A 22,776-nucleotide genomic window follows, 5' to 3' on the forward strand; every position below is an offset into this window, starting at 1 on the left:
ACATTGGTCGAATTTTTCTGTCGGAAGTATAATATGTCTGTTTGAAACTGAAGTTACGCATTTTCCAGCATATCTGCTGTTTTTTCAAGGTACTAATATAGAGTCATATAACTGTTTAATATCACTGCTCTGTCTTCTTTAGGCATGTATAATGGTAAAGCCTATTGTTTATTAGGCAAACCCAATCTTCTATAGTCACAGAAAGGCACAAGTCTGACAAAACAGAAAGAATAAAACGAATAATAGATAATAAATACGATTAGGGTGGGAGGCTATTGTGTTCGGGTCTGAGCTGGAGCTCTCCCTTAAAGCTCAGGATTGCAGAGCATCAGTGAGGAGAGCACCTTTCCCTGATCATCTGACGGCAGACGGCTCCTCCCCGCTCCCTCCTGTCTGCTACGCAAAGCAGTGGCTCGGGCACAACTCTGCCCGCGTTTCTATCCACGGGGTTCGTCTACGTGAGCAGGAGACCGGAGTCGAGTTCTCCACTTTGAATAAACAAGGACTGCGTTCCTGCACTGGTGTCGGCTTTCCAGTGAATCAGTGATGAGAGTGGCCGAGAGCACAGGCGGACGCTTTTCTCCCGTGCGGACCTGCAGAGCGCAAAAGTGCGCGCCCCGGTTCGGCTTCGTCTCCATCCTCCGCTCCTGAGATCAACCCAAATCCAAAGAGGCGCGCTGAGATCCCCCACGAACCCCCCTCGTGCGAGGTAACCGGATTTTCTCTCAAGCTTTCCCCTTACTTTGAGGACACACTGCTTCTCAGCAGCTCACACACATGCGTTACGCTTTCATGCAAAACTTGAATCTCCTAGCGTCTGAGAAAAGGATGCTGTTTTTTAAATTGAATTTTTATTCTTTTCAATTCACGGGTGATTCATTTCTCAGTTGTCAAGCTCGAACAAATCCAGTTATCGCCTCGCAGCGAGCCGATCCTCTGACATTTTGAAATATGATTAGTCACTCATGTGAAATAGGTGCCTCGTCGTTTTTCTGGACCTCACATTTAAATTCTTTTTAATAGAGTATTGATCAAACTAATTAAAAAATAAACGCTGCATCCAATAAATTAACTTTAGGCTCTCACGGGAGCACCGTCTTTTCTAAACCCTGTGGGCTTTGACATTTAAAGTAAGCTTTCCAATAACACTTCTAACACATTAAAAGTTTGGGGCAAAATTTTCGAAGTTAGTGTTTTTTTTTCTTTTTAAGGGATTAAAATGCGAACTTAAACAGAGACGTTTGCAGAACTCCCCCCCAGCTCCAGATTGAAACTGAAAGCTCTTATATTCCATTTTAAAGAGTCGCCGTGTAAACTCAATCAGACAAGAGCAGCTAATGATAATTACCCCTCTCCTGTACTCGGGGAAACGTAGCCTTGATGTGGCATTGTTTCTTTCCTCGGCATCATTTCATCTCCTGTATCTGCTATCACAACCAAAGCAAGTGAAATTCCAGCAGCCACATACTATAACGTCACAGGATGCAAATTGCCATGGGCTGTGCAATTCACCTTTGATTATGAGCATGTGGGTGTTGGCTTATGTGAGCTGGTGCTTCCAGCAGCAGGATTTCCTCCAAGGCATAAACCGTTGTTTGAGTGGAATAAGTTCTGTGATGAAATTCAAATGAAACATAATGGCTTTTTTCCCCCAGCTGAAACCCTGTCCTATCTCTTTTGCTTCAAGTGGGCTTTAATTGCTCTGTATTTAAAATAGGTTCAATCTTTAGGCTGCATAACCATGCTCTGGAAAGTAATGTGGTGGTGTTAATGTTCTGACAATTACTTTTTGGGTGTAGACTGCTCATTATATTGAGATGTGCTGTAGTCTTTTTGTTATTTTTTTCCCACTGAAAATCCCCCTTTTAAAGATTTTATTTGAAATACATAGTGAGCGCGTGCAAAAAAACTTTCTAGATGGACACTTATTAATCAAGAGGCAAATGTATGGAAATGGTGAAAAGGCTACACAATGAGTTCTCTGTAAGCTGGCTAGAAAATTGGAATTAAAGGGCAAAAGGTCGACATGAAAAAGGGGTCACCCTCATTATTTTCATACCCGACTAATCAACATGAATGTGGTGACTGTGCATCTGTTGCTAAGCCAGAACGGATATTTTGTTTGCTTCATCCTATGCTCGAACCAAACGTGTAAGTATTGCAGAAAGCAGTGAAGCCGGGCGGTCTATGAGATCATCTTGACAGTAAGCGTGTACGAGTTAGGTTGTAAAGACAATGGTGAGATAGGGAGGCGGTTATGATTTCTAAATCCACAGAGAAAACAAAAGGTGTCTCTGTGGTGTAGGAGTGGACAAACACGCAGGGTCAGTTGTTTTTTACACCACACCATGAGGGGTTCGTGTGGTAAGCATAGAAGAAGGAGGAGGAGGTGGGAGAGAAACAGTTTCAATTGCCTGTTATTACATTTTTTTTTTCTTTTTTGTGTTTGATGGAGTTTATCCAGTTGGCTCCACTTGAGCAAAGCGGGGGATGAGGGGTGGGGTGGGGTGGAGGAAGAGAAGAACAATAAAACAGAAGTGAATTTTCTCCTCCTCAAGTTTTGCTAATCAAGAGCAATAAAAAATAACACGAGCGTAGAGTTAATATTTGATGAGGTTATGTTTGCTGAATTAAAGGATGAAAACTATTAGCTGAGGCATATGAGACTTTTGTTAAAAATGCAAATGAAATCCAGTGTTTGGCTTTTATGTGTGTGTGTGGTTGTGGGAGGATGTAGGTTTTCCCTCAAGAGATCCAACTTTTATGAAACACATTTTTTTTAAAATGCTTTTAAATTGGCACAATTCAGCCTGAAGGCTCTAAACTCTGTATCAAAGTCAAATGTCAATAAAACCATTAAACTATTTATCCATATTGTTTATTTTTATTTGTGAACAATTGTGACAAAAACAATATTTTTAATCAACATTTCTTGTACTGTATGGTGACAGCCTCTATTTTTAAGTCATGGAATGTATGCTTGTGTAATGGCCAGACTGGCCAGGACAATATCATGAAATGTATGAAATGCATGTTTGTTAAATGGCCTGTATTTGTGTTGCGCAATACTTAGTCCCTAAGGACCGCAAAGCGCTTTACACTACATTCAGTCATTCACACGCACTGGCGACGGCAAGCTACATTGTAACCATAGCTCCCCTGGGGCGCACTGACAGAGGCGAGGCTGCCAGACACTGCCGCCACCGGGCCCTCTGGGCCTCTGACCACCACCAGTAGGCAACAGGTGAAGTGTCTTGCCCAAGGACACAACGACCGAGACTGTCGGAGCTGGGGCTCGAACTGGCAACCTTCCGATTACAAGACGAACTGCCAACTCTTGAGCCACGATCGCACCGTTAACCTTGACCGTGACCCAAAGTCTTAACTGTTTCAATTGTCATAAAATGGCTTGAAAAAGGCTTCAAAATGCCGCTCTGTCAGAAATATGCCTGAATTGGTGTGCTAATTATACAGCAATGACTGTTAGTGGAGAGTGTAATTCAGATTATTTTCTGTAACTATGTTGCTTCACACTAAGTGTAACAGCAACAGTTTTTAGCCACAATAGATACTGCCCATCTAAATAACTTCAGCTTTAAAGCTGCACTTCCTTCAGTCCCCAGCAGTATACCCGTTCCGTGTGGAGCAGAACGGATACATAGCTGTCGAGACACACACTGACATATGTGGCTCTGTATCCACTATGAAAGGTGATAGCCCTATCATATTGCACAGGCAGGTAACCAGATTGGAGGTATTGTTGGTCATTGCTTTGTAGCACCTGTGACTTGAGCACTCTCAGCACTGCTGAATACATTTGCATATTAGCTACTTCCTGTGATTTGCATCCTGGAATTACAGGCTGAGTTAAGAGGTTGCAGAACTCCCCACTGCACAGTTATGACAGGTGCTAACTAGTCTCCTTGGTACAATGTGAGAAAAACATCACAGAGTGATAAGGAGCCACCAGAAACTCTGAAGGTGTGAACATAACATGCATGAAAAGACATTTCTAGAGAGAATTGCTGCGATTGTTAGCATGCTGAGCTAGCTATAGCAAGCTAGCCAGCCGAGCTCGGTGGTTGCTACTTTCAAAGTGAAATACAGACTCCAAGGCACAATGAATCTTCTAAAGTTCTCAATGTGGAAAGAGTAAGAAACAATCTTTTATCTATGTAGTGCAGCTAAGAGTTCACAAGGCCATCTCCTGTCAGTGGTTGCTCTTAGTCATCAGTTAGCCTGCTTTCTTCCTACCCAGGGGCCTGAAGCTCTCTGTCTCCAATTAGGCCCAAAAAGTTGTGTCGTTGTGAAAAAGAATATAATATAAAATACATAAATTAAACTGAGGTATAACTTTATTTTTTAATAAATATTGAAGGCTGTTTTCCTGACTGATATGGGGCAGTGAAGGAGTGGTTTATTCTTGTTAGCATCGTGAATGGAGTGACTTGCTAGTGATAAGATTTACAAGACCCAGGCATCATTATTTCCCTGCACCCAGTTAAATAGAAGTTGTCAGCTGTCATGTGCTTTGTGATTGACTTTGATCCTGCCTAATGATCACTGTGTTCATCTCGGAGCCGTAGGACATCGCTCGTCATGCTCTCAGCCTGATATAATATGCACATGATTTCAAAACTGAGCCTCTTGACCTAGTGAATTCTCAGTTCTGCTGGCTTTTTGATTTTGAATATTTACACCCCTGTGATTAGGTCACCCAAGTACAATCACTCATCCAGCATTGTGATGGTAATGTCATACAGAGGCTGATTTATATGTGTGTGTGTCTGTAGAATTGGCTGGATCCCCTGTCTGCCTCCCCCGTGGACTGATTACTGATCAGACTAGCATTTCATATCAGCCTTGTGGGGGGAAATTAGAGGATTAGCAACAACTTCATGCTTATTCCCTACATATCTTCCAGGCCTCCAAATCCTCTGGAAGCCATTGTTATTTTAAGTAGCTTGGCAATTGAGCATGGAAGCAAGTTCTAATTCTCCCAAGTCTTTGGAGATGCTGAGCTGCAGAAAGTTAACATTTTGGAGCTACTTCCCCTGCTATTCATGTTCTTTCATGATGTGAAAATGAGTAACTGAGAGAGGGCCATGAAGCTGGCTGCCAGGACCTCTTCACTCCAATCCTTGGTTCATACATAATAGATAAGTCACTGTAACTTACAGTACAGGGCCATAACTAGGCTAATGCTTAGATTTGCATATTTGTGCCGGATTCCATAATTCATGAGCGTGCAGCAGGCAGAGATCCATGCTGCAAACCTTGGTCCACATGATGAGCACCATATATATCTATCCAACATATCCAACATGCGTACCAACAACATTAAAAGGGTGTACAGAAGCTGTATTTTCCAGGCACATGAGAGCTTTGTCTTCATCATCAAAAGCTTCAGAGTCTGAACTCTGCCTTTGGGGAAGCCTTATTAAAGGCACGCAGATGAGAGAATCAGACAACAGGCTTTCTCCCGCTTAATTTACTGCAATTCTGAAATAATAGGACAGGGTGAGAGCGGATGAAAGAAGAGACAGCAGAGGGCAGCGACACCTTGTAGTGAACAGATTTCACGAGCCACTTTTTCATCAAGGGGTTCAAGAAAGCCAGACACCCTCATCAATGGCGAGTGTTATGAAGCAGATTTATCATTCCACTTGATGATGGGACAAGTCATTTATTCATTAAGTTTTTGCTCTGTTTCTTGCATACACACACACACACATATATATATATATATATGTGTGTGTGTGTGTGTGTGTGCGCGCACTCATAGTTTGAATATCTTGTCATATTTGTCAGTCTTGCGTTGCTTTGGAGGGAGCACAACCCTGTGATGTAGAGTGAGTCTTGCTTTGATTCAGATGCCTTTTCCATACGTATCAATTTATTTTGTGTGGACGCGTCGACGTGTGGGTGTGTGCGCCTGTGGCTGTGTAGTGGTGAGATTTTCTGTTTGTGACACAGTTCCAGTGTGCGTCTGGTGACCTGAGTGCAGATTATTTCACATTTTAATGAAACGATTTCCTGCATCACAACGTTTTACCATTAATTTAGAGATTTTAAAGTAATCTGGGGAGCTAACGAAGGAATTCACACAAAGACGACCTTATGGTCCACATTTTCAAAGAAGTCTGCTGAGCTGTTAGTCATCTGTCAGTGTGGACAACATCATTACTTCTAAGGAATACATTTTCTGCATTTGTCCACGTTTCCTTTTCTTTTCACATCACTGGTTGTAATTTTAAAGGAACAAATGAATACTCATGAGAACAAAATGTCAAGCATTGGTCGGTCCTACTGACTTGCACTCTTGTCACCACCAGAAGCAACACTTGACATTTGTTCCAAAGGCGAAGATCTGGGTTAGTCTAAATATGAAATTTGATCTTTAGAGACACCGATTTAGATTTATTGTTGGAAGGTCAAACACCTAACGAAGGCAGCTCAGAGGATGTTTTCAAAGTTAAGCGGAGAGGAGATGAAAATAATGACACACTGTTGAGTATTTAACAGTGGCTCGGCACAGCGTGGCCCAGTAGAAAGCTATCTGACCAGTATTAATAATGTCTCACTTGTGCTTATTGGCGAAGAGTTTAGCAGCAATCTCTCGAGGTAATGTGGGGAGCTGTCCATGGTGCTGAATGAGACTGTTCATCTTGTGTTCTGGAAAAGAGAAAGCCCAGATGAGTACCTCTCGTTTTTTTCCACCTCCAGAGGGAACACTGCTCATCTCAAACTTGAAATTGAACCTTGAAAGATTCTGTTTCTCTTTTTCTGACTTAAAGGCAAAGGGGTGACACGAGGTGTAGTTACTGAGCTATATGAAGCTGAATCTCAAAATAGTCACAATTATGACACAATTCAAAAGCGAGGATTCAGTGCTTGTACATTTAAAAACAATTATTTATTGTGATTTGTAGTCTTATATCACCAGGGTGAAACACATTGCAGTGTAATGCAACTTGCATTTGTACTTGTACTGAAAGCCTGCTTTTTAATTTTCAATATCATTTATGTGTGGTTTTGGAGTACCTTTTTTAGCCAAATAAATATTGCTCCCATATCTGGTTCATTCTCTGTCCTTTATTGGATGGTTAATTGAATATAATGGGGCTGGGGACTGTGAACCTTTCAAAACGAGCAACTCACAGTCTATTGTGCAACACAAATCTGAATGGCTAATAATAAAAGCCATGTCACAAAGGAAAGATAATAAAGTGTTTCGGGTTTTTATTATTATTATTATTATTTTACAGGCAAAAGGTAAAAGGTAACATGGTCTTTTTATTTTTCCACCCTAGAAAAAATATTTGTGCTTTTTCACTATTATGTTTAATTAACAATTAACAGATTTTTAATACTAATCAATAATGAATCAATTGCTCTAACATTGCTTAAAATATAAAAACTCTTGAGGTGAATATTTTTGTAAATGGAATGTATAAATACTGTAATTATAAATAAATAGGCAATACATTGACCTTTTAAAAGTGGTTATTAGTTGCAGCACAATTATTCTACTACAGTGCAACTTAATCATTGATAACTAGCTCCAGTTTTATAAGAAAACATAGTTAATCAAACACCCTAACACTTAACCAACAGAAAAACAAACAAAAACTTACCAGGCTTATTACGTATTTCAGAATGAAATATATTTAAAATGTGTTAATAAATTGGAAATTCCTAGTTAATTACACCTTAGTAAACACGTAACTTTAAGGTTTAGATTTATGTGTCTGTATGTGAATAATACGTCTACAAAAATATTAAAAAAAATATTTGTTGAAGTCTGTATAGTACAATTTATAGTGCTGCAAGTAGCTGATAGCAGTTGACAAGGATTACATTTTGATGACACTGGCACAAAAGTACTGTAGCTGACTTGAAGCAGCTGAATTTTCAGATATATGCACAAAGTTTTTCAGTGTTGGTTCTGTGATGCACTATTTGTGGCTATGGTGAGAATAAGGATGTCACTACATATAAGCTATTTGCTACCAAAACTCGAAAAGCACAGCGTATTAGCGTATTAGCTGCTACAATAGTGTCGCTCCAAATAATTGATAAGAAAGGCAGTATGGAGGTACTTTGTACTGTTAATCTGAAATAAACATTACCATTTTGTTTGAAAAAGCTAGCAATGCTGCTGTGAAATGAATGTTCCACAGGCTGAAATGTTTGCAGTGGAAAATGCTACATAGATGCAAAAGCTAATGTAACAGCTGTAGACAACTCAGCACCAAATCTAACATTTCAGTGACAACATAATGCTAACATTTTTAAATGACTTTTTTCAGAGAGATTTTAAGTACTGCAAGTCCAAATACATGCAGTTAGTGGAGATAGGCTCCGCCCCCCCCGTGACCCTGACAGAAGCCGAAGAGAATGGATAGATGAATTAATTAGAAACATATAATGAAGCTTTTTACATTGCTTACGCCAAATGTTCATTCCTGATCACAACTCTAAAATAGGAGAACAACCTGCCAGTACAAATTCCCAAATGTGACTCAACCAATATAAAACACAACAATGCTACATCCATTTATTTTTTATCATAGCATTGCTATGCAGCCCTTTTATTGATGGTGCCATACAACCTTAAAAAATGGCAGCTAGTGCATTTTAAATAAAGATGTGACCTGGTTTCACTACAGGAAACTCAAGAGTGGAACAGGTTAAGTATCCAGAACAATGCATATAAAACAGGACTATTGAACAGACTTACATTTCTATCTTTGGGGTCAGTCACTGTAGAAGCTGAAAGAATTTCATTGTTTTCTAAGAGCAGAAATCCCATTAAAAACTGCTAATGTTTGACTATTGATTGTCCTAAATGTACTCATGTATTCTTACTTATGCGCTGTGTATGTTGTGTGTTTGGTAATTGGCTCGGCATTAGTTTCTGAACCCTAAGGCCATAGCTCCTTTTCTGTAACACTGCCACTGTAACATTTCAGTGTCAGAGTGCTCTCCAACCCTGAAATGAAAATCCACAGTGACTAGTGAATGTGCCGTATCATTATCTGGGGATATAAAGATGGAATCTGTATGGATAATTCTAATTTCACTCAACTATTGGAGAGATTCACATGAGCTTCTTCTTAATTTATCCATATTCTTTTTCAGATTTTCCATTTCACTTCACAGCACATTTGTACACTCCTTCTAATCTTGTAATTACAGCATTTGCTTATTTCCCACAAATCTACAGTATGTGTGTAACAGATGTTCATTATGTTTTGATTGTTTGATCAGTCAGCGATAACTTAGGGCGTAAGAGGATAATGGTGATTATTTTTACATTTGCTTTCAGTTTTTTCCCCATCTAGATAGACAAGCCAAAATATTATATAAAATGGGATTAAAAATAATTACATGCAGCCTGAAATGCTTGAAAAAGCTTTATTTTTGTTTTTGTTACCAGTGTGTTTATGTAAAGAGGACGATTTGCAATGCATGTCACTGAAATTGTATATTGTAATCAATATTCATGCATCACTGTAAATTAACCCACTAAAAAAGGCTTCGCTTTAGTGTCAGGTAAATATTTAATGGCATGTATGCTAAACATATGTTCATTTTGTATGCATACTTTGGCTCCTGGCATTTTTCTACACAGTCACTCACAATTTAGTAGCTGCCAAACAGATTTGTACAAATTTGTAGAGTGGAGCATTTATTATACAGTGCACATGGAGGGTATTTTTAATTTTTTTTTTTCATTTCAAAGCAGATCTATTCTTTGGTTTAAAGAGTGAGCGTGTGATAAAGACTGTGCCATTTAACAGGATTTAACTCGAGGCTATCTCGACTCGATAAAAACTGGACAGAGTTTGTCTCTCACCTTGAGAACGACTTTTCAGCGCATGGCTTCTTCTTTACATCATATCCTCTTCAGTTAACTGCAGCAGGGTCCACAGTTGTGGAATACTGCGAGGATTAGCGAGGGCATTTGATGTTGGCATTCAGGGTTTCAAAGAACTTACCAATTCTCATTCTGCATGTGTCAGAATACAGAGCTGGTGGTTTCAGTCATTGTCTGAAATGGCACTCAATCTGAGGATGAATTCTTTTGGTTCAGCTTTGTGGGAGAGTTGAAAATCTGAAATTAAATTAATTAGCAATAGTCGAATAAATTGACAGACGTCACTGGGATCCATCTTTTGAGTTTTGAACAATCTGCTTGTTTTTTGGTGTTATACTAAATAGTGCAATATAAAACATTTTAGCCACAAAAAACGCATCATACTGTTAAATAAACACTCTTTATTAATGTTATAGTAAGGAAAGACTGAAAACCTTTGCTTAGATTAGCTCCAATGTTATCATTTGGCTGTTAGCCTTAATGTTAACAGTAGGCTGATGTGGTCATCAGGTAATTGTTAATAGTTAAATGGCTAATGTTAATGTGTGAGCTGGCCAGGCTAACATGTTAAATACTTAAGTGTATTTAAAGTGGGGGCTCTGCTGACCTCTTGAAATTCCTCACAGAGGTTTCCTCCATATTGTGAATATACTATGTTCAGCTCCTAGTGGTCGGTGGGGTTGAAATAATGTGTAAACTGGAGGAGGTGCAGATGATGCTGTAGCAAATGAGCTTCTAATATGATATTAATTTTTAGTCTGGATTAGTATCTGAGTTTTTTTTTTTACAACCCTAGTGCATATATGCTGTATGGGAACATTTATACCAAACTAAGAAAACTTCCTCTCGCGCAATATAGACTAATACGATTGTGACAAATCATGTCAGTGTGTCATGAAATTACCAACCTCTATAAGGATGCTACAAAGCTGCATAGCTTGGCTTATTTGGAAGCTAGCTAGCAAGCGTAGAAAGATTATTTGAGTAAGTTCACATCAACAAGTGACGTTAAGCCCAAACTCATTAAATTGACATTAGGATTATGTAAGGTTTATGTGCCCTGTGAGGGCTCCTTGCCCCCAAGAAGGTTTGAGAGCTCCTGCAGAAAACCACTAGCTGGGGTTTGATTTTTATATCTTTGGATGGCTGAAGTCACTGGAGATTAAATTTGTTTTGTGGGTTAGAGAAGTCTGTAGGGGTGTATCTGTGCATTGATAATTTCCAGAGCAACAGATGCAGTTGTATTGCAGTGTAATTTAATGCAAGAAGTACTCCACATAGGAAAACTCATTGCCCAGCAAATTAAACCATTACCTCCCCGGTTGGAGTTAAATATGGAGAAATTACTCATTTAATGTCTGATTACTCCCTAATAGAGCCATCTAAACAATGGTATCCACACATTCCCACAAGTAAATCCTGCTTCTCTGCAGCATACGGGTGGCAATTGCTTGTCAGGGTCAGAGTGAAGTTTTATTAAAAGATGCATGCTAAGAAGTCAAAAGAATTCATCTGTTTGGATTCATTATAAGATGGCTCTCTAGTCTGAAGATTTGTCTTCATTATCCAGCCAAACACCAGGCAGATAACACTCTGCCTCATTTGCTTTCCCAGCCTCAATTTTCCCTGAATGATAATGCAGCATCTCTTTTGTGTGGCTGTGGTAAAGACAAGCAAGCCATTTCCAATATGCACACAGGATTACAAAGGTTAATCATCAATTTAAAGCTAATCTTTGTTAAATACCAATAGAAGCTTGGTCTGTGCTCGAGACAGATATAATCAGGCAAACCCCCAAACAATCCTCCATCTAAATGAAGTGAAAGATGGTTAATCTAGGCTGTACGGCACAAGTTGATGAGCGAATACGGCGGTGGATTGCACCACAACTCTGAACTAATGTTCCACTGTTTGCTAAATTTAGTTGTCAATTCTATGGGGCGAACCACAGAAATGCTCCCAATTCTCGTATTTACTTAGAATAGAGTCCAATAGAAAGAGACCCCCAATAAAACTAATGCCACTTTCCAACTGAGGCATTTCATTTCACCCCCATCCTGCTCAGATATCGTAATTCTTGTGTATTTATCCTTGCTTCATTGTTGCTGTGGAGTTGAGATAATTATGGAGTTTTAAAATTATGCAATCCCTTTTCCCTATTCTGGGAAAATGATTAATTAAATTTCTCCTTTTTTCCTCAGTTAATACACAGACGACTGGGATCACAGGGTCCTAGTCATTATCTGGTCTGGTCTGCTCTGGTGAAACGTGTCTGCCAAGTTGGCTAATTAAAATTTGAGTTTCCTTCCATTGCAGGCTGTTCACATTAGTCAAAAGTGGCACTTCATGATATTAGAATAAAATGACTAAAGATTTTTAAAAGCTCATCCTCACATGCAGGTGTGCGGAAGTTAAACAGAGGGAAAAGAAAAAGCGGCACATTCACACACAGATTAAAGGCAGCCTTGCAGCTAGCCGGTCCTCATTAAGTTAAAGGCCAAGGGATATGTGGAGACCTTATTGATTACATCATGCTGGTGGTATTACATGTACTATTCATAACGATGTAGTCGATGTATAATCACCGCGTGAAAGAATCACTAGGAACACCCAAAAAATATCTGTTTAATAAAACCTTGTATTTTTAAAATATCTATATGTCCCATATAGCATCTAACTGAACCGATCGTTTTATGGGCCTAATCTACGGAATTCAAGGGGACAACATTTAACAGGAATTATGGTAAAGTAAAATAAAACTAAAATATTCATGATAACCCCGGGTGGCATCGAAATTTAAATGCACAGGAAGTAAAGTTCTATATGTTATTTCTTTCAAACTTCTTGACTAGCGAGATAAGCTTAGGACAAAACATTGTGTTTCCCATTAACCTAAGCCATTTCAAGTCTGGGCAGGAATTTACAATAATGGGAAATAGAATCAGCTCACCTTAATGGCAGAGGCATAATTCCATTGACAAGGCAGGCTCCTTTAATAAAGATAAGCCCTGAAGAAAATCAATAACCTGAACTAATTTCGAATGGACTCAGACGAACATAACATTCGCACCCAAGCAAACATTTTTAAAAGGCCTTTTTCATTGCTATTGCTTAGAGAACAAACCGAGGCTGTTTTCCAATCTTCGCTACATGACACAGTAACAAAGCAAGCCAACAAGTAATCTTGCAGATGCCCTTTCTCTGATTCTTTTTATTCCCCCATTAGGCCTCTGATGCTGGGTCCACAAACTTCTCTAATTAAGAATTCGTCTTCAGCACATTCGCCCATAAAACGGGCCTTGCTGCAGAACGTGGGGTGATAAAAGGAGTTATTGGGCCTGCGACCTCCTTTGCCTCTTATCTCCCATAAACACTTCAGTTGGTTTTTACAGGACTGTGGAGGCGGTGGTACGAGCAATAAGCCAAAGGGGAATGGCCAAAAGGCTGGGGTGGTGGGGGGTGGTGATGATGTCTTATTCATGAAGAACGGCTCAACAAGGGGGCGCAGATGAAATTGACAGCGAGAAGTCATCGTCATCATACTACAGGCGGTAATGTGGCTCCGATAAGACCCGTCTTGTAGTTGAAGTTGATTAATCTTTGCGCCGGGCTTCATTTCACCGTGTGCCGTGGTGATTTTTAAAGCGGTAAAATACAGAGTGCTTAAGCTCTTTTGGGAGGGAAATAAAAAATAATATTGCACACTCATTAGCTTTACCGGGGGTTCTTACAGTAGCTTGTGGGTTTAGCGACACACCAGCAGAAGACAAAGCTCTGCTCTCCTATGAAAGTCACCCCGCTGAAGTGACACGTTTTATTCCCTCTATCTTCTTAACCTGATTCTGTCACCCACCCAGGACTACACATGCACAGATATTTTCATTAAGTTGCAGACAGGTTTCTTACAGCCATTAAAATGAGCCTGAAGTCTTGTACGTCACCTACTCTGGTTTTCTTTCCACACACATTAAATTCAGTTAAAGCAAAGAGTGTTTTTTTTTTCAATAGCATATTTTTTTTTGTTTTCTTTTCTTTTTAACCCACACCTCATTTCAGTGTGCGTATGCTCTGGTGATTTGAACCGATGGTGGATCCCTTCCTGCTATGCAGGCTGAACACAAGAAAGTGTACGGTGAGATTGCATTCAAACCGCTGCCAGTGTTGTGTTCTCAAAAAAGAACAAGAGCAGAAAGAGTATAAAGTAACAGAGGCTGCCAATACTTGTGGTTAGCCTTCCTTGAAAATGTCTGTAAACGGTGCCTCACTGGTGGAGGAATCTCAGCTTAAAAGCGAGTGTGGAGCCCAACTGGCGCTGGAGTTCTCGTCTGCTCTCATGCACGGGGAAGATTTTGCAGAGGTTACGCTAAAAAAGCAGCTCGGTGCTTCACGGGCAACGGTGTGGAGCGGTGCGAAGGCAAACGCAGTAAACAATGTAATGATAGAACGAACGACAGCCGCGCGGAGCTATGGTGGTTTATGTCCTCCCTCACCTCTGCCCAGTCGGGCCTCTGAAGCACACCCCTGCCAGAGAAGCAGGGGGCAGTGCACGGGGAAATGGAGCTGGAGATTGTTATTATAGATAAACACTTCTCTTACGATCTAGTTTGCCCTGCAACCAGGAAATTACAAGGATGTTGCTCAAAGTTGAGCGCAGAGGCAACTGGTTTTATTTGCCTCTGAGGTGCCAGTATGCACAGTCACAAACTGCGCTCCATAAATGATGCTGAGTCACATGTGGGAAATTGATGGTCTTTTTATAGTACTTTTATAAATTTGTATATATGGATGATGTTTATTGATAGAAAAGTAACTGGGGGTTGTTTGTTTAACTGATGCCTTTCAGTTGCTTAATTAATGAACAACTGCAGTATAATTTGCTATATACCATGTGTTTAAATATGAAGATTTGCATTCTGTTCTATTAAATACAGCATTCAGGGGTTCGCATAAACATAAGGTATTGACATGATGATGTCTACTGAGATAACACATTTAACCAAATGACTCATTATAAAACCAACGGTTAGTCGAAACCTGGTGCCTTAATACAAGAGCATACGTTATTTTGCAGTTAATAAACAAAATCTTGCCTGAATCTTAATATAAATATTTAAATGCAATATGAACTAGGCATGCCACATTTTAAATGATACTGAAGATTACAACAGAGTTGCTCTAACCAGTCGTCCTGTTTATTCTGGAAGTTAAGAGATCCACTGCACTTCAAATGAACTCAAAGTGATGAACGATGCACCTTTGAAAAATACTTGTTTTGTATTCTTGGGGGAGGAGGGGAGAGTATTTTTTTATGCCTATCATTAATTAAAAAAGCAAAAACTAGAATATGCCTGTACACAGAAAATAGACTGAAGAAACACTTAGTGTGCAGTATGAACAGAAGGAATGACTACATCAAGTCAACATTAAAATGAGTTGATTTTGCCTCTCTTAAAGGTTTTGTGTCTGTAAAAAGGATGACTTAGCAGGTTTTAAACTTAGCACCGTCTGATCCATCCGATTGTGTTACGATCCGTGAGCCGCATTCGAGGCGACAACTTGAATTACTTATGCAGATGAGGTAGCTCGATACCGTGAAAGTTCAAGTTCAAGGTCCTTCACTGCGGCTAAAGCGACATCCCAGAAATGGGCGTCTGTCACCGCCAATCTGATGCTCCTTGCATTTCCCATCTCCGTATCTCTCAGTCACGCTTGACTGATTCGTCATTCACACGTACTGCACAAACAAATCAAGACGATCCTGGCTTTGCGCTAATATGATAGCCGAGCCAGTCGAGCTGACCGCTGCTCCCTGACTTTGCTGAACACCATCACAGTTTGCTAATTGTCAGGTGTCTATTTTTATTGCCTCTTATGGGATACATTGAATTCCTACCTGAGCATGCTTTATTTGTGCTCACTGTGTTTCCAGAGTGCGCTTCTGCTTGTTTATTTACTGCACATACGCCAGTGATATCCCAGTGTAACCACTACTGACACATCTAACTGCATAATGCTTGGATGCAAGTGAATGCAGGACACCTCTGTGCTAAATGGTTTTAAGATGAATGTGTTATTATTAGCTTGCTAACTGCCGCCTGGTGTTGAATCACTCCAGCGCTTGGCAGCCAACAGCAAATCACAGAAGGTCCAAATACTAAACCTCGAGTTCTGCAGTACTGAATACATATTTGTGATGGCGGGAAAACACTGGCAGATCCGTGGCGTGTGCCTTCCAATAGAACGCTGCTGTGCCAGATCGTGAAAGGTTTTCCAACTGCACACACCAGCTGTAGTGTGGGAAAATAAACACAAGATATAAGTTGACCTCTTGGAGGAAAACAGCATGCCCCTAGTGTGTGTGTGTGTGTGTGTGTGCGTGTACAGCTTAGTTAATATGTATTACGCGCTTTGCCCTCGAGTACAGTTTACTCTCTGCATAACTCAACACTTGGCAAGGTAGGATTACGTTCAGTGTATTCTGTAATGCTGTGTATGAGCTGTAAGATTGATGCCATTTAATAAACAACGGTACGGAAAAATAATCATAAAATTCTCTAAACGTTGCACATTTTTCTCACTTTACTCATCAGAGCTTTGATATCATCGTCAGTACCCGGCAGGCCTTCCATAGTTTTCTTTCATTAAACTATTCATCACATCGGCCTCATCAAAGATTAAGAGTATCCTCGCTGTTCATTACAAGATGGCCTGCTTTTTATTTGATGAAGTAATTCATCCATAATGTATGTGTATATTGGTGTTTGCAGGATGCCTGCGTGACTGGGGGCGAAAGTGCTGGCGTTCCGCAGACTTAGACCCACGAAGGGAGCACGAAGCCGGTGCGTTTGTTTTGATTAAGTCGGCATTTCGCAGTGTTCCCTCTGCGATGAACCGCAGATCAATTACTTTACACAGAGAAGATCAGACTCATTGTGAGAAGCAGGAAAAGGTGTGATGGGAAAAGAATTACAGCAGCATTAAATTGGGGCACAGCAAAATTAGCTTTATCTTCGTGAGATGAGGAGGCTATTGCGGAGCGGGGAGCTTGATTTTGTGGAAAGCATAGGTGCTTTATCAGAAGTGGCAGGCTGAATGAGGATCATCAGGCCACACTCTGATTGAATTCCTTCTCATAGTCTGTTGTTGTTTCTGACGGACCGCGGAACACTTTCCTGAGTGAGTCAGTGTCCCTGGGATTGGTTGCCTCCACTCATCCAAGGGTGATGAACAAGTCAGCCTATTTTATCTGTGAAAATGCCTTCTGGGAATCCAGACAATGTCAGTTGGTGCTTGAAATAAATCTCAGCGCATTGACAAATGTCAGGGCTAAACTGGAGGAGGCCTGGGCCGAAGACTGCGGGACTGCGAGAGCAATCCCGTGGCAGTTGAACAATGGCGCATTTAGGCTGGGTAACTGGAGGGGTGTTGCCATGGCGAAATGACAGTGCTCCACGGCATTGTTTGACCCGGGCAATCGGGGAAAAGCAACAGCATTTTATATAAAATGCTACGATGCGTTGTTTGTCGATAAAGATCCTTATTCAAACGTTGCCAATCTAGCAGAAACATACATTTGTTTATGTGGCGCAGGCCTTCGTCGAGTTGGGTGGCTCATGTTCGTGTGCACAGATGGCAGTGGGCAGAAGGATTGGTAATTGGAAGAGCTTACGTTGCACACTGAACCACTCTATGGGTGGGAAAAAAAAGCCGAAACGACTGCTATGCAGAGAAAGTTTAACTCAACTTATAGAAAATCACACATAAAAGACTGTAATTAGGGCCCGAGGCCACATGCGTTTGAGTGTAAAAGCAAATGACAGATTACATCCTCTGTTAATGAATGCCTTTGCTGACATGTGGGTGTGGATTAGGTCATTGTCTTACTCATGCGCTCCAAAAATAGCTCGATACTGCTTCCCATCAGAGCTGCAGTCCTCTCAAAACAGGGAAATATTGTTTCTCCAGCATCAGTGTTTGTAAAATGCTGCTGAGTTGTCTGCATCAATAGTTTGTCATAGTTATGGCATTTTATCACACTTCCAGGGCCTGATTTAAAGATTGAAAGTTAAGCAAGGATTAAATGAACATGGCATTCCAAGGCTGCCATTACTATAGCTTTAAAACATGCATTTTCTATGAACTGAATACATTACACTTAAGTTTGAAACACTGTTGAATCAGGCAGTTGCCCTGCATCAACACTAAACCAGGCAGAAACCCTGTGAGTTCACTCAGAAAACAAGTCAAGGCTGACACAGAAATCAGAGAGAAAAAGGGTTTAAAACACACCTACATAGGCTGGCATGGGAAAAATAATGAGAGCACCGTGTGCTCTTTGTTCCTGAACGTGAAGAGAGACTGAAGAAAAGGTAAAAAAAAAAAAGAACCAAAGAGTACTTTTGTAATCTGATTTACAGAGCTTAATTTTCCCTCTGAGAATACAGAGCTGATATGTTTTACCAGAAGAAAAAAGAAACAAAAAAGCTTTAATTTGGTTTCATGTGTCCGAAGTACATCCTTTCACAAGCATTGCGGCTTGTAAACATGCATTTCTACCAAACACCAGTCAGGCTTTTTTCTGTTTGTCTTTCAAAAAGTGTACTCTTCCAGGGTCTTATTTCATCGAAACCACTTTCATTATGAAAGGGATGCATGCAACGAGCAGACACAATCACGAAGGTTAGCTTAGTGTTTCAAACTCTCCTACTGTTCAGTGTAGGGTTAGTTTTCGAGGGAAGGTTGGTCACAGCCCAAATGGACATTAGATTTTCTCATTATATCAGCAGCTGTGGCTACAGGAGTAAAGGCTTGGAGAGGGTGTTGAAGTCTTTCCTTGACCATGATCAGTGAAAGTTTCTTTCTTCTTTTTTCTGGTGTTGATCCTTTGGAACACAGGAAGTGCTCAGTTCTTATGATATAACTTAGAGATACTTTACCAGCAGGTGGCCCCAAAGGAGAGGATTACTCCGATGCTTTTGCCACTGCCAAATGTCACTTTGATAGGTACTTCTAGCCCAAATTAATGCATATATGTTATATGTAAAGCAGTGCTGCAACAAATCCTCCTTTTTGAAGGCTTCTGTTGAAACTGTCATAATCACCACAAACTGTCTTCTCAGAAAGACCTGATGAAAACAGATTCATCATCCTCTTCTTCTTCTATTCGAGTTATTGAATGAGCTGTGGAAAAGAGCACATATGACAACAATCGCCCAATACTAACAGCTCCGTGTGAACACGCCTCCACATTAACCTTGGATAATGCCAACATCACAATAGGCTCAAACTCTCTCTCCTAGTCAGGGGTTAAATGCCTTGCGTAGGGCACATCTGTTGGCTTTCTAATGAGAAGAAAGCATTGCTCTTCCCCGATTATATTTTCTTTACCAGCCTGGAGATTAAAAGTGGCAACACTGTGTTCTCAAGCTACCCCACAGCCTTCTTCTCTTATACTCACCAGCTAACAGCTGTAATATACTGTAAACAGAGGGGGAATACTCACTCATTATTTGTTCACATCATGATGAAGCTAGCTTTGAACAGGGATTGGAATGCTTCACAGGACTCAAGGTGTCCCTTCAAAACCCTTTTGCATGCTGATGCAGCACAGGGTTGGAAGTTAAGGATTTTACATCTGAGAAACTAAACGTGTGAGCTTCTTAAAGCTCTGCTGGCTTTCATGCCGTCTGTTTATACTGCATCTATGTAGTTTAGGTTAAGAAAGAAAGAAAAGCTCTGTCTTTGTCCTCGGTACGTAGCTGAAGTCTGAAGTTGTTGCATTAGAAATTAATCAAGTGAGCCAGGAATCCCACTGCGAACCAAAATGCATCCATAATTTAAAATCAGTCCTGCATGTGGGAGTGAAGTTTCAGAGTTCCAGTTTTGATGTGGGTGGGTGGGAAAAAATATATTGTAGTGGTTTCTGAAGGCCTACTGGAGAGGATGGGCGAGGAAAGGAAGTGGGAAAGTGCAAAACAAAAACAGAGTGAAAGTGCATGTGTTTCTGTGTCCAAAGTGACTGGACGGACGGGTCAGAGCCTCTCACACGGGATCGTCTAACAACGCTGGACGACAGCGAAGTGGAGACGCAAGAGTGTGGGATGGAATGAAGTCAAATAAACAAGCGGTAGATAAGAGCAACGGCAGATTCTTATGCTTAGATCAAACAAGTAAAACAATCTGTGTGTGTTTATGTTTACTTGTGGTGCTAAATGATTTAAAATGTGTGACCACACAAGAAAAATGGATAGTAATATTGATTAATTTTAACTTCCTCACTTGAATCCGTTTAATAGCAAAAGCCACCCTTTGTAATCAAGCTTTATTGCAGTAATAATTATTTTGTACTAACGTCTCTAATGAGCAGCCGTTAAAAAAACAAAGCACCCTGTGCAATACCTGCTGCCTGCCACAGTTAATGGCAGGGGGGCCTGTTGAATATGAATGAGGCTTTTTTTTTCGCTGTAGATGTATAGAGGCGGCTGTTTGGGATAATTAGTGGGAACCTGGCTTCCCGTGGTGCCTGGAACCTATGGAGCCCTCCTCTTAGCCTGGTGGGATATAATGAATAGTGCAGAACTGTTGGCGGAGCTGTCTGCTCAGGTGGTACGCTGCACTTTTGCTCCGGTGCCAGAATAGTTTTAAAGTCTGGATAATGGTCAGTGAAGGGCAGCTCTCGTACGTGTGTGTGTACGCGTGTGTGCGGAGGCTCAGAATTATGGGTTCGAGTGGCGAGTGTGGTGCAGAGTTTTAGATTTTTGTTATCTCAGCAACTGTGCCTCCGACTTTACCGAGTTCAATTTCCATACCCACTTATACATAATCAGGGTCAAAAAGAGGATGGAGAATATCCCAGTGTGCGGGGCAGGGAGACATCTTCAGCACGAGTGGACACTCACAGAGCTAATGCATGTAAAACTAATTCAGTAAAAATGTGGTCGTTGCTTCCCGTCCAAAGCTGCCCCCCACCCCCACCCCAATCTAATTAAAAAAGTCTCACCATTTTGAAAGAGAGGGAGGGATTGACTCTAATTCATGAGGTATTAATGGTTCATATTAGTAATGCATTGATACTGCGATACCTTAATATTCCCAGATAGCCAGAATTAAGTATTAAATGTTACTTTTTTCTTTTCTGGAAATTTATTATGCCTCATTGCCACTGGGATCGTTCTTATGTATGGTATCATCGGGTTAAGGAGTAGCGCTGCAGTGCTAAAGGATTAAAGATGGTCACGTCATGGCTTAGATCAGAATGGTGCCAGTGTCTATTTAGCACAGCAAATCAGGATATGTCTGGTTCAAGATGAAAAATGCAAACAACAGAACAGGTTTAAAAGCATTTCCACCACCTTGGCATTCATGGCCTTGCGGCACTGTTATGCCTTTAGAGTGCCTGAAGAAAGGTAGCCAGAGGAAAACATTAAAACCCTACACTGAAAAAATTGGATTTTTCACCCTCAATAAAAATGAAGCAGTGAGTTTGAGTAAAATGTAACTAAAATGTAAAAGATGAAACATTTATTTTTGTTGTGGCAGATGGTTGCCCATCCCTGATCCTCTCATGGAGGTTTTTTCCTGTTGAAAGGGAGTTTTTCCTTCCCACTGTCATCAAGTACTTGCTCATAGGGGGTCATGTGGTTGCTGGGGTGTATTTTTATTCCAGTTATTGTAGGGTCTTTACCTTACAAAATAAAGCACCTTGGGGTGACTGTGCATTTGAGCATATTCTGTTCAGTTTAACATTTTACATTATAGAACAAAGTTACAAAAAATCTATATGCAATTAAATTATTTAAAGTCAGCAATTTAGGCAGAAATTTTTTTTTGAGTGTTCAAGAAAAAATGTGTCCAGTTCTACAATCTGAATCTAGGTTCTGATGCTGTGAAGCAGCAATGAGACACCAAACAGATGCTAAATCCTGCACACAAAACTCAGTGTGGCCATAGTTATCCCCTGCCAGCCTGTGCGGTATAACCTTCCACTGGTTCCTGCAGTCTTCAGCGGATATATTCTTGGTTAAGTGGTCTGCCAGATATTGTGGTTGCCATGTGCCGATTGAAAAGCTGGAAAGATACACATCAAGTGCAGAATAAAGCAATAAGGCCCGGTGGAATGCGAAACAATGGCTCCTTCCAGGTGGTGCTGTACTGTGAGAGGTGTGGGGGGAATTGGATGAGACAGAAAGCTCGTCTGGCTGCCTGGCTGTTAGCATTGGACTTGGCAGCTCTCTGCCAGGGAAACGCTGACAGGCAGGCGAGGCTGTCACAGCACATAAGTGCCTCCTCGCACCATCCCCGCTCCTGTAGGGCAGGTCAGCTCTCCCGCGTTCAGAACACGGGCCCAGTCCCACACTCAGACCACAGATCATAATGTGTAACTGGGGAGGGGGAGGCATGTGTCACAGGCTTTATATGGTTGAAAGACTCTGTAAGGTGAGAGAAAGCCACTGGTGACACCGCAGAAATGTGCTCTGCGCGTTGGTAGTTACACTCTTCACTTAATTAAGAGACGGCTTCTGTGATTAAATTGTGCTGAAGGCTGAGCATTTCTGCAAGCAGAGGATTAATGATAACAGTTGGCCCGCTAAAAACAACTCAAGTGCGCAGATTTAGATCGTCTATGCGCGCCTCACAAATCTATGATCCCCTCACAATGTGTTGACAGTTTCTATGCAAAGATTACACTTTCATACTTTCATCAGTCCGGAATGAGCGTTTCCCACAAACTTATCTTAAATTATTGTAATGGCTGATCATTCTGGAGTCAAGCTGATTGTTGCTTCACACTGCTGGCTTGGTGCATAAATTAGGTAGGGAAAGGACTTTTTTCAGCCTTTCGTTAAACATAAAATAAATTACTGAGTGTGTGATTTTCTCTAAAAAAAATATAT

General features: G+C 40.8%; 1 protein-coding gene across 2 annotated transcripts in view; it reads left to right on the plus strand.

The window, feature by feature from the left end:
• The first annotated feature begins 345 nt into the window (after positions 1–345).
• Positions 346–22,776, plus strand: part of hs3st1l1 (heparan sulfate (glucosamine) 3-O-sulfotransferase 1-like1) — a 25,511-nt gene continuing 3,080 nt past the window's right edge. The window contains exon 1 of one of the 2 annotated variants that reach the window (XM_005735103.1): positions 346–709. The gene's annotated coding sequence lies outside the window, so the exon portion shown is untranslated. Of the gene's footprint in view, positions 710–19,951; positions 20,010–22,776 lie in introns of those variants that run through there. The other variant, XM_005735104.1, reaches the window with a different exon arrangement.

The sequence above is a fragment of the Pundamilia nyererei genome, unplaced genomic scaffold, assembly GCF_000239375.1.
Source record: "Pundamilia nyererei isolate P.nyererei 1_Seehausen unplaced genomic scaffold, PunNye1.0 scaffold00062, whole genome shotgun sequence".
Taxonomy (NCBI): domain Eukaryota; kingdom Metazoa; phylum Chordata; class Actinopteri; order Cichliformes; family Cichlidae; genus Pundamilia; species Pundamilia nyererei.